The sequence below is a fragment of the Hippopotamus amphibius genome, chromosome 3 (assembly GCF_030028045.1).
Source record: "Hippopotamus amphibius kiboko isolate mHipAmp2 chromosome 3, mHipAmp2.hap2, whole genome shotgun sequence".
NCBI classification, from domain to species: Eukaryota; Metazoa; Chordata; class Mammalia; order Artiodactyla; family Hippopotamidae; genus Hippopotamus; species Hippopotamus amphibius.
Genome location: NC_080188.1, coordinates 85,235,369 through 85,247,591, shown reverse-complemented (window position 1 = coordinate 85,247,591; position 12,223 = coordinate 85,235,369).

Genomic DNA, 12,223 nt, shown 5'->3' with positions numbered 1-12,223 from the left:
GATTGCTTTGGCTATTGGGGTCTTTTGTGTTTCCATACAAATTGTAAAAATTTTGTTCCTGTTCTGTGAAAATGCCATTGGTAATTTGATAGGGATTGCATTGAATCTGTAGATTGCTTTGGGTAATATAGTTATTTTCACAATGTTGATTCTTCCCATCCAGGAACATTGTATATCTCTCCATCTGTTTGTGTCATCTTTGATTTCTTTCATTAGCGTCTTATAGTTTTGTGAGTACAGATATTTTACCTCCTTAGGTAGGTTTATTCCTAGGTATTTTATTCTTTTTGTTGCAATGGTGAATGGAATTGTTTCCTTAATTTCTCTTTCTGATCTTTTGTTGTTAATGTATAGGAGTGCAAGAGATTTCTGTGTGTTAATTTTGTATCCTGCAACTTTACCAGATTCATTGATTAGCTCAAGTAGTTTTCTGGTGGCATCTTTAGGATTTTCTGTGTAGAGTATCAAGTCATCCACAAACAATGACAGTTTTACTTCTTCTTTTCCAATTTGGATTCCTTTTATTTCTTTTCCTTCTCTGATTGCTGTGGCAAAGACTTCCAAAACTATGTTGAATAGTAGTGGCAAGAGTGGACATCCTTGTCTTGTTCCTGATCTTAGAAGGAATGCTTCCAGTTTTTCACCATTGAAAATGATGTTTGCTGTGGGTTTGTCATATATTGCCTTTATTGTGTTGAGGTAGGTTCCCTTTATGCCCACCTTCTGGAGAGTTTTTATCATAAATGGGTGTTGAATTTTGTCAAAAGCTTTTTCTGAGTCTATTGAGATTATCATATTTTTTCCTTTAATTTTTTGATATGGTGAATCACATTGATTGCTTTGCTTATATTGAGGGATTCTTGCATTCCCAGGAAAAACCCCACTTAATCATGGTGAATATTTTTAACGTGCTGTTGGATTCTGTTTGCCAGTATTTTGTTGAGGATTTTTGCATCTATATACAATGAGGTATCACCTCACACCAGTCAGAAAGGCCATCATCAATAGATCTAGAAACAAGGACTCCCCTGGTGGAGCAGTGGTTAAGAATCCACCTGCCAATGCAGGGGACACGGGTTCAATCCCTGGTCCAGGAAGATCCCACATGCCACAGAGCAACTAAGCCCATGCTCCACAACTACTGAGCCTGTGCTCTAGAGCCCACAAGCCACAACTATTGAGCCCACATGCCACAACTACTGAAGCCTGCATGCCTAGAGCCTGTGCTCTGCAACAAGAGAAGCCAGCACAATGAGAAGCCAGTTGCACCACAATGAAGAGCAGCCCCCACTCACTGCAACTAGGGAAAGTCCATGTGCAGCAATGAGGACCCAATGCAGCCAATAAACAAATAAACAAATAAATAAATAAAATAAATATTTAAAAAAATCTAGAAACAATAAATGCTGGAGAGGGCGTAGAGAAATGAGAACCCTCCTGCACTGTTGGTGGGAATGTAAATTGATATGGCCCGTATGGAAAACAGTATGGCGATTCCTTAAAAAACTAAAAATTTAACTACCATATGACCCAGCAATCTCATTACTGGGCATATTCCCTGAGAAAACCATAATTAAAAAAGATACATGCACCCCAATGTTCATTGTAGCATTATTTACAATAGCCAGGACATGGAAGCAACCTAAATGTCCATCAACAGATGAGTGGGAAAAGAAGATTTGGCACATATATACAATGGAATATTACTCAGCTATAAAATGAAATCAAATCAAGTTTTTGTAGTGAGGTGGATGGACCTAGAGTTTGTCACACAGAGTGAAGCAAGTCAGAAAGAGAACAAATACCATATGCTAATGCATATATAGGAATCTAGAAAGATAGTAGTGATGAACCTAGTGACAGGGCATGAATAAAGACACAGATGGAGAGAATGGACTTGAGGACACAGTGGGGAGAGGGAGGCTGGCACACAGTGAGAGAAAGTAGCATTGACATATATACACTACCAAATGTCAAAATAGACAGCTAGTGGGAAGCTTCTGTATAGCACAGGGACATCAAATTGGTGCTTTCTGATAACCTATAGGGGTGGGATTGGGGACTGTGGGAGGGAGGCTCAAGAGGGAGGGGATATGGGGATATATGCATAAATATAGCTGTTTCCCTTAGTTGTACAGCAGCAGCTAACACAATATTGTAAAGCAACTTTACTCCAATAAAGATGTATAAAAAATAGAAATAAAAAAATGCAAGAAAAAAAAAAGAAAAGAATGTGCACTCAGCTGCTTTCAGATGGAATGCTCTATAAATATCAAAGTCCATTGAGTCTAATGTGTCATTTAAGGCCTATGGTTCCTTATTGATTTTCTTCCTGGATGATCTGTTCATTGTTGTAAGTGGGATGTTAAAGTCCCCCACTATTATTGTGTTGCTGTCAATTTCTCCTTTTAAGTCTTTTAACACTTGCTTTATATATTAAGGTCCTCTTATGCTGGGTGCATTTCTGTCTTCTTGGATTCATCCCATGTGCCACTCTCTTCTGGCCTGCAGAGTTCCTGCTAAAAATCAACTGATAACCTTATGTCAGTTCCCTTGTATGTTATTTGTTGCTTTTCCCTCATTGCTTTTAATATTTTTCTTTATCTTTAATTGTTGTCAATTTGATTACTATGTGTCTCAGTGTGTTCCTCCTTGGGTTAATTCTGTGTGGGACTCTCTGTGTTTCCTGAACTTGGGTGATTGTTTCCTTTCCCATGTTAGGAAATTTTCAGCTAATAGTATCTCTTAAAATATTTTCTCAGGCGCTTTGTCTCTCTTCTCCTTCCAGGAACCCTATAATGCAAATGTTGGTGTGTTTAATGTTGTCCCAGAGGTCTCTAAACTGTCCTCATTTCTTTTCATTCTTTTTCCCTTATTCTCTTCTGTGGCAGTGATTTCCACCATTCTGTCTTCCAGCTGACTTCTCTGTTCTTCTGCCTCATGTTACTGATTCCTCCTAGTGTATTTTTCATTTCAGTTACTGTATTCTTCAACTCTGTTTGGTTATCCTTTATATTGTCTAACTCTTTATTAAAAATTTCTTGTACATTCTTGCTCTGTACATTCATTCTTTTCTCGAGATTCTTGGATCATCTTTAAGATCATTACTTTGAATTCTTTCTCAGATAGGTGGCCTATCTCCACTTCTCTTAGTTGTTCTTCTCAGGTTTTATCTTGTTCTTTATCTGGAACATTTTCCTCTGCTGTCTCATTTTGTCTAAATTTTGATGTTTGTGGACCCAATTCCATAAGCTGCAGGATTATAGTTTTCTTGCTTCTGGTGTCTGCTGCTGGTGGATAAGGCTGGTCTAGAGACTTGTGCAGGCTTCCTGGTGGGAGAGCCCACTGGTGGGTGGAGCTGTATCTTGACCCTCTGTTGGGTACAGCTGTGTTGAGGGTCATGTCTATAGATGGCTGTGGGCTAAGGACGGCTTAGGTGGCCTGTCCAGCCTGTTTGCTGATGGGTGGGGATGTGTTCCCACCTGTTAATTGTTTGGCCTGAATCCTGGAGCCTACAGATTGTTGGATGTGCCCAGGTCTTGGTGCCAAAATGTCCACCTCCGAGAGAGCTCATGCTGTGAATACCCAATACTTCTGCCACCAATGTCTTTATCCCCAGAGTGAGCCACATCTGGCCCCTGCCCTTGGACACCCTGCAAGGCCAACAGGTAGGTATGGCCCAGGCTCCTATGAAGTCATTGCTTTTGCCCTGGGTCCTGGTATGCACAAGTCCTTGTGTGTGTCCTCCAAGAGTGGAGTCTCTCTTTCCCCCACTCCTGTGGAGTTCCTTCAATCAAGAGTAGCTGGCCTTCAGAGTCAAATGCTCTGGGGGCTCCTCCTCCCAATGCAGACTCCCAGGCTGGGGAACCTGACATGAGGGTCAGATTCTCACTCCCGTGGGAGAACTTCTATGGTACAATTATTCCCTAGTTTGTGGTTTGTCCACCCAGGGGGTATGGGATTTGATTATATCATGAGTATGCCTCTCCTACCACCTCGTTTTGGTTTCTCCTTTTTTCTTTGGATATAGAATCTTTTTTGGTAGGTTCCAATCTTCTTTATAAATGGTTGTTCAGCAGTTCGTTGTGATTTTGGTGTGCCCATGAGAGGAGGTGAGTGTAAGGTCCTTCTACTCAGCAATGTTGTCCAGGAAGCCCACTCAAACTCTGTTTCTGATGCTCATTCAGCCTTTGTAAACTGTTTTGTTTTGTTTTGTTTTCCTCTTAATATGCCTTGTAATTTTCTGTTGAAATGTAGACATGACATAGTTGGTAAAAGGCCTTTAGTAACATAGTGGTAAAGTGGAAGGGAAAGCGTCCTATAGTCTTATGATTATGTCTCAGACTTTTGGTGAATCTGTGGCCCTGAACTGTGAATTTCACCATTGCTTCTCAGTTTTTCCCCACTAAGGTGGAATTGGATGGCTAGAGGGAGCTGGATTGGGATATTTCTTTTCCCCAGGTTAGTCTTTGCTAAAACCCTACCAGTTTGGGCTCTGATAAAATAGTTTTACCTGAAAGCAGGCCTTGTAAAGAAAAGCAGAATGTTCTGGTATTTTTCTGAATGGTTCCTTTCCACTCTCTATTCCAGAAGCACCAGGAGATTTTTCTCCAAAATTTACTGTGAGAACCAAGTTGGACTCTTGGTGGTAGAAATCACAAAAGTGTAGGAACCTTATGACTGTGTTCCCCTGGAGTTTTTAATTCTCAGACTTGTGCACACTGAGCCTGCAGCAGCTTGGCAATTATAATTCAATTTTTCCTACCCCAGCACTAGTTTCTGCAGAGGTTTTTCCTCACGGGTTTATGCTCCAATAAGTTGTGATTATCTGTCTGTCTCTCCAGGGACAGCAGTTTGCCCTGTGACCTCACTTTTCTTCTGGATCTAAGAAGAATTATTGATTTTTCAGTTTGTTTAGCTTAGGACAAACTGAACAATTAAGACAGAGTAGTGACTTCTAAGCTCCCTACACACTGGACTAGAAACCAGAAGCCCTGTGCCACCCTTTTAAACATAATATGTTGCTCTTCACTTGTGAAATGTCAACAGTAATACTCAACCTTTGAGGGGTACCATGTGCCATGGAAATATGTGGTAATTATTGTTTAAATTAATAGCAAATTAAGCTATCCTAATTTCAATACATTGTATATGCAGAAATCTTGGACAATATTATTTCATTAAAATGTTAGTTCACATCTAACTTATTAAATTTTCCTTCATTTTGCAAAACAAATTAACTGCAGACAGTTTAATTGACCAGTAAAACAATTCTATCTGTTTTTCAAGATATTAGGTATCTTTGGAATCAATGAATTATCCATTATTCTTTTTTTTAATTAACTTATTTATTGGCTTTGTTGGTCTTTGTTGCTGCTCACAGGCTTTCTCTAGTTGTGGAGAGCAGGGCTACTCTTCGTTGCGGTGTGTGGGCTTCTCATTGTGGTGGCTTCTCTTGTTGCGGAGAACGAACTTGATGCTGTTAAATCCGTCTGGGGAGTGGATTCGTGATCTCCGAAGGAAAAGAATTTCTCCTCGGGATCAATAACAAGCCACCGCTCAGGTTTAAGTTACAAAATAATGGTTTATTAGGAAGAAAGAACAACAGCTTCTGGCACAGACACCAGAAGGGCATGGAGAGATCCGAGAAGGGGTCATACATGAGCATGTTATATACCTTCAAAGCAGAGTTAATTACAGTCCCCACCTTAGGATTGATTGTTTCTATAGAAATGTCCGTGATATTCAAAGAATTTAGTTACTCAGTGATCTTGTGACGTCCCAGGTAACCCCCACCCTAGAGTCATAAGAATCAGTCTTGAAGAATGAGTGAGGTTAAGTCACCTTTTTCCAGTTCTTCCGCCCCTCCCCCGGCCAAGTCAGCCCCTGGAACTCTCAAACTCTAGGTGTGCACGCTTCAGTAGTTGTGGCACACAGGCTCAGTAGTTCTGGCTCATGGGCTTAGTTGCTCCACGGTAGGTGGGATCTTCACTGACCAAGGCTCGAACCCATGTCCCCTGCATTGGTGGATTCTTAACCACTGTGCTACAAGGGAAGTCCTCCATCATCCTTAAAGTGCATTGAAGCTTCCTCAAATCTAGAATTTTTATCTTCTTGTGCAATTCAAAAATAACCACACAAACCAAAGAATCACCACCCACAAAAGAGAATTAAAATTTGATGTTATAAAACTAAACTTAATAATCCAAAAGTGGACTGCATAAGCATGGTACCAATGAATTCTTACCTGAAGCCTGATAGCAGTCTCAGTATAAGAATTTTTTTCAAGAAAAATGGTTGATGTTAAAAAATCCATTGAGTGAAATGAAAAGGAATCTCACGTTTTGTGAGACTTGTGAACTAGAACAGATGTTTTCCCCCCTAATTATTACAATTCCCCTGATTTCCTACAAGCTTAACTGCTTTTGCAGTGTAAGCTACTTCAAACTCATATGCACCATTTAAGAAGGGGGAAAAAGGTAATTAACTTGTTTTCTGTCTGCCTTATCCAAACATTGAAATTTTCATTTCCCTATTCTGAATCCTTGCTTTATGAGATAGGTATGAAATACTTATATCCCTTGCTCTCAAAATGAGTTCCTTCAACAAAACAGAGATGATTCAATCTTCCAAGTGCTTGCTGAGTGTCATAGAGACACGTTGTCTATGAAGGTTTACAGTGTATAAGGATTCTGCTTATCGATTCAACCTTCCTGCAAATGCTTGGTGAGTACCGCACAGAACACACTGTGTGCTAAGGTTGACAGGTAAGGAGATAGTGCCTCCTTCCAACAGTTTCTTACATGCTATGCTTAGGTGGTCTGCCTTAGCAGCTGTATTTATGTTACCAGGAGACATTGGAGGTATTAGCAAAGAGTTTCAGAGGGGGTTAATTAACCTAAAAACATGAAAACTAAATATAATAGACCTCAACATAGAATTTTACTTGGCAAAATTTCTAACAGTCTTGTCATCTGACCATTAGACCTTAAAAGAATCCTAACATACTGACAAATTCCTAGATCTAGAAATTAAGCTACATTTACCATCCAATGGCAAATGTACTCAAAACAGTGACATCCTGGAAGTACTTTCATTTTATTATCATAATTATGATCTTTTCATTCCCATTTTTGGGCTAGAGATAAAAAAAGGAGGAAAAGTAGGTTAGACCAGACCAAAAGAAAATAATTTAGTAGACTAGAGTAAAAGAATAGAATTATAGAAATCATTAATAACATCAATTTGTAGGACGGCAGCTCTTGTTAGTTGACTTCAAGAGTAACGTTCACCCTAACAGTGACTGAGACGCCAGACAGGTCTCCTGACTTCTGGTCTATGCGCTGTCCTTTAAACCAGAACAAAAGTTGGACAGTGAATTTATAGAAGGAGATGACAAGTCACATCAGAATCTGAAACAACACTTGCAGCAGCGGAGTGAAGCTTGTAACAGGCGCACGCAGCAAGGGCTGAGAGACCGCTAGTAACACTCCTAATGTGCCGTTAGGAGCAAAAGGTCTACTGCCCCCAGATCAAAGACAGTGAGCTCTAAAAGGTCATCGTTGCTTACGGAGACACAGTTCCCCCTAAACAAAGTACATAGAGTTAATGGGAAAGACTAACACTAATACAGAGGCCATTTGGGTCATCTGCTGTACCCTGAGATGTGATGCTGTTACAGGTCATATTTTCTAAAACAGCAAAATAATTCAACATCCAGCATATTGTCAACTTTTATCACACTGCCAGAGAAGCAGTATGGATTTCAGTTTGCTTCTAGAAATGTCTGTATTGGAATAATGAGGATACATTTGTTAAAACAGTAGGTTCCTAGGTCTACAGAATAAGGATCCCTGAATCAGTTGATTCTGTGCAGCACCATAAAGTCTGAGAACCCCTGAAAGAAAGCTCTTACTTCCTGCCTACCTCTAAATTGTGCCTTACCTGCTACAATTCTTTTCTGAGTCATGGAACAGAAGTTTGAAATGCTGCAAAAATCACTTAAGTCCTCCTACATTTTACTCTGAACAGTTTTTAAAGCTTGCTTTCTAGTTCTCAGAGCCTTGGATAATATTGTTTATAAGTGTTTCAGATTTCTGTTTGAACTAGGATAATAGTGATGGAAAAGACATGCTTTCAAGAGATATCTAGGATTGGGGGGTGGGGGGGTGGTAGTAGACAAAGCTTACAATATACCAGGCATTATTTTTACTGCTTTAGATGTACTAATTCAATCCCAAAACAAATTTAAGATTTAATATCACTGATAACATCATTTCCATTTTGGAGTTGTGGAAACTGAGGTACAAAAGAGTTAAATAAATTTCCTAGGATACAGAGCTAGCAAATGGGAGAAGCAGGATTCAAGTCAAAACAGTTGAGCATCATCACCAGTGTTCTTACCCATCACCCCACTGGCTCTCTGGAAGACACTGAGATTTAGTGACTGGCTGTATATGGATTGCAATGCCAAGGGTGACCCCTTGCTTCTAAATTAAGATATAATCTTGATCCACGTTCACTGAAATAGGAATAAATCCTAACAAGTGCAGCAGCAACATAGAATGGTATTGTTCCCTGCTGGTCTCAGCCTATCAATAAGCAAGGTTGTGGCCGGACCAGACCTTGTGTTTCTTATTACAATTGTAAGATGGCCTTTAGAAACAACCATCAGAAAACCCTGAAGAAAAAAAATAAAGGTTTCTTTCTTCCAGGATCAGGAAATTCCACAGCACATCTGAGGTCACACAGCAAGGAGGGCGCGGATAGAGTGAGAGAGAGAGAGCACAAAAGCCTGGGGTTCTGCTTTTATTGGGGTCAAGGGCAGGGCCGAGGAATTCAAGGAGTCATTATTTATTGGTGAATTTAAAACATAAGGGTGGAGGAATGAATTGGGAGATTGGGATTGCCATATATACATTACTAATGAGAAAAATAATACCAAATTGTACACTCTAAATATATGCAGTTTATTGTCTGTTAACTGTATCTCAATAAAAGTTCCTAAAAAAATAAAATAACATAAAATAAATAAAACATAAGAGTGGAAATTTAAAGTTCTGGAAGAGAAAAAACAAGTTGCCGAAATGTCAGTTATCTAAATCAATCGAGATCTCTAAAACAAAGAAGCCTCAGTGAGGGGAGGCAGCCCAGCTCTTTACTAGTCCTGTGACTGGCAGCCTTTACTGTATTTGAGAGACAGATGAGAGAGACAGCCGTCTTCGAAGTGGATGTCTCTTTGAAAAGAATGCCTGGGAATCAAAACTTCAAGTCAGTCACTTGCATAACAAAAGGGGGGGGGGAACCCAACTGTCAGGGTTTACACTACTGGTTCTACTGTGACAATTAACATCTTAGAAGAAATTGCTGATTTCCAGTACCAACCAAGATGGAGTAAGCCTAGTATGAACTCTCTCTCCTAACAGACTACAATCATACACTCAGAAAATGTAAAAAGCAACTACCTGAAAACTCTGAAAAGTAAACAGTAGAAGAACAACTAGGAAGAAAAATCAAAACATGATAAATGGCCAGAAGCATATATTCTCATTTATCTCTAGGTTTTCACCCAAAAGTGAGCCAAGTCCCAGAATTGTGCAACAGGCATGAACGGTGGAAACTCCAGGAAAAACACCCAGTCTCTAGCCAGAGAATCAGAAAAGAGGTCCTCTGCACCACACTGATGGGTGTGTAGAGATTCCCTCCTATTCCTCTCTCTCTCTTTTTTCATCTCCTGGCCTTCCCTGAGGCCAGCCCAAGTCTCAAAATGGCAATCAATCTTAAAGGAAAAACCCTTCCCTCTAGCAAGAGGAATGGGGAACTGGGCACTTTTGTTTCCCACAGTGTTGGTGGGAGGTTGCCCTTTCTTTATCCTAAGGGCAGCGGCCACTGCACAAACAGTGCAACTGCATTGGGAGCCAAAATTCTGGGAGTATACTCACATTTTGAGCCAGAAAATAGTTGCCCTAGGAAAGCATGGCTGAGCTGCAGACAAAATTACTGACTGCTTTACTATGTAAATTCCATTCCCCCTGGGGGCTTTGACTGCCCTCTGTCATTTATTTGCTGATGATATTCCAACAAAAGCTGTATGGCAATAATTCTCACTCCTACACTCCCCAACATCTATAGATAAATGGTTAGATGGCAGAATACAGCAGAGTCTTCTTCTGGGTGAGAACAGTCTCTGAAGTTTAGAAACTGGAGTTGGTCCCTTCGTCTTACATTGATGGAAAAAAGACAGGCTCTTATTGGTGAAACAGACAAATATTTATGACATGGGGATTGACTAAAATACTTGAGGTGTGCTCCCCATCCTTGGATGAAGAACTTATAAGAATCTACCTATCTTTCACCTTTAGAGATAAAGCCTGAGTGTCCTTTGCCTAGCGATTGATAATGGGAGGACTTCTGAATGTCTGAAGCTAACTATAAGAATAAAAGAATCCCACTTCTGTATTGCTGTTGTGTCTGTTTCAAGTGAACCTTTCATTCAAGGTAAGGTCAGAGCATCTAAGTGAACAAGGAGCTGGGACTATATTGAGCCTATAGAACAAGTTGTAGGGAATATTTGTGAAGACGTATGTTAATAAAATTTAGCTTAATACATCTCTGTATATGACGCATAAAATTTCTCTTATTATAATAGAGAGATTGTAGCCAACCCTCACCACTTTAAATTTCTTTGCCAGCTGCATTACATATTATCAAGAACCTAATTGGTTGGGAAGAGGCCTGAGTAAAATCCTTCCTGCTGGCCAAGGAATTTTGTTTTTGTTTTTCCCTACAATTGTAATGCAAAAACAAAACAAAAACAAGCCACGCTTAACAATACAGAAAATTAACAATTATATCCTTTTTTTTCTTCTGCGGTTTTTACATTTAAATACACCAAAATACAATGATTTTTCTGAGCAAATTATGGATGACATTTCAAAAATTATGAAATGACAAAAATTGCAATGCACACTAAAATTTCAAATTGTATATTTTAATTTTTTTCTCAGAAAAGGTTTTTCCTAAAGCATGAAAATATCTAACAATTTTATACCTCTCTACTAGGTAGAAATTCTTAGAACCCAGGAATTTCTTTACTTCCCTTATTCAAACATGTAGTACGTTGGGTGGAAAGCACTAGATTGGGTGTACCTCTGGACAAGATCTTGCAGACCAAAGCTGGTCAGGGTAGTCTGTGGCACTAGGCACCAGTTAGTTTAGAGGAAACTTTGGAAAACATTGTCAAGTAGACATCTGATAGTGCCCTATTTTTCTATTGTTCTTTTCACCACCAGTTCTCTACAATGTTCTCCTTGGGAGATTCTCCAGAGAATCTATCTCTTCACTACTTCCACCCCACCTCACCCCAATCTAATTTACACTCACTCACTATAATTTAAGAGATAACCATGATGGAGAAGGATCTAAAAACTGTGTCATAAAAGGAAACTGTAATCTTACTTTATGATAAGGAGATTTAGGAGACACACAGGAATGGGCTTCAAATGACTGAGGGGATGACATATGGCATAGGGAGCAGATTCATTTTCTTTTTTCTTTTTTCTTTTTTTAAGAACATTTATTGAAATACAGTTAACATACAACAAATTGCATATGTTTAGAGTGTACAATTTGGTATTATTTTTCTTATTAGTAATATATATATGGAAATCTCAATCTCCCAATTCATTCCCCCCCAACCCTCACTACTTACCCCACTTGGTGTCCATATGTTTGTTCTCTGTATCTGTGTCTCTATTTCTGCATTGCAAACCGGCTGATTTGTACCATTTTTCTATATTCTGCATATATGTGTTAATATATTTGTTTTTCTCTTTCTGACTCCCTTCACTCTGTAGGACAGTCTCGAGGTCCATCCATGTCTCTAGAAATGTCCCAGTTTCATTGCTTTTTAGAGCTGAGTAATATTCCATTGTATATATGTACCACATCTTCTTTATCCATTCATCTGTTGATGGACATTTAGGTTGCTTCCATGTCCTGGCTATTGTAAATAGTGCTACAATGAACACTGGAGTGCATGTGTCTTTTTGAATGATAGGGTTCTCTGGGTTTATGCCCAGTAGTACTGGGATTGCTAGGTCATATGGTAACTCTATTTTTAGTTTTGCAAGGAACCTCCATACTGCTCTGCATAGTGGCTGTATCAATGTACATTCCCACCAACAATGCAAGAGGGTTCCCTTTTCTCCTCACCCTCTCCAGC